Genomic DNA, 917 nt, shown 5'->3' with positions numbered 1-917 from the left:
TTTCTAAACACCCATCTAGTTCCTATGACATGTTTGTCTTCTGGTTTAGGAACTAGGATCCACACTTTGTTTCTCTCAAATTGACTAAGCTCTTCTTGCATAGCAATTATCCAATCACTGTCCAAGAGAGTTTCCTTTATATTCTTAGGTTCTACTTGAGAAACAAAGGCTGTAAAGTTACAGAATTGTCTAAGGGATTTTCTAGTTGAAACCCCTTTTGAAATCTCTCCTATAATGTTGTCAATAGGATGGTTTTTGTTGAATCTCCATTCCTTATGTAAGTCATCTTCCCTAATAGGTTCTATGTACTCAATGTCAGTTGGAGGCACTATTTCATTTGGTTCTTTTGGATCTGATTCTACACATTCATCAAGAGAATCATTAACTATAAGTGGGGTACTGTTCAAGTTTGTGGTAAACATTTCATCAAATTTTACATGAACATATTCCTCTATAGTTTTGGTTCTCTTATTGTAGATCCTATAGGCCTTACTAGATTGAGAATATCCCAGAAAAATTCCCTCATCTGCCTTAGAGTCAAATTTCGCTAGATGCTCTTTTCCATTATTCAATACAAAACACTTGCATCCAAACACTCTAAAATAGGCAATGTTTGGTTTTCTACCTTTGTATAGTTCATAGGGGTTTTTTCTAAGGATAGGCCTAATGAGAACTCTATTCATCACATGATTAACTGTATTTATTGCATCAGCCCAAAAGTATTTACGAAGTTTAGAGTCATTTATCATTGTTCTAGCAAGTTCTTCTAGAGCTCTATTCTTCCTTTCTACAACTCCATTCTGTTGTGGAGTTCTTGGGGCTGAGTACATGTGGCGAATTCCCTTTTGATCACAATAGTTATCAAAAGACTCATTTTGATATTCTCCACCATGATCACTCTTAATGGAAACTATTTT

Source organism: Cicer arietinum, chromosome 5, assembly GCF_000331145.2.
Source record: "Cicer arietinum cultivar CDC Frontier isolate Library 1 chromosome 5, Cicar.CDCFrontier_v2.0, whole genome shotgun sequence".
Taxonomy (NCBI): Eukaryota; Viridiplantae; Streptophyta; class Magnoliopsida; order Fabales; family Fabaceae; genus Cicer; species Cicer arietinum.
This window is presented reverse-complemented; position numbering follows the sequence as displayed.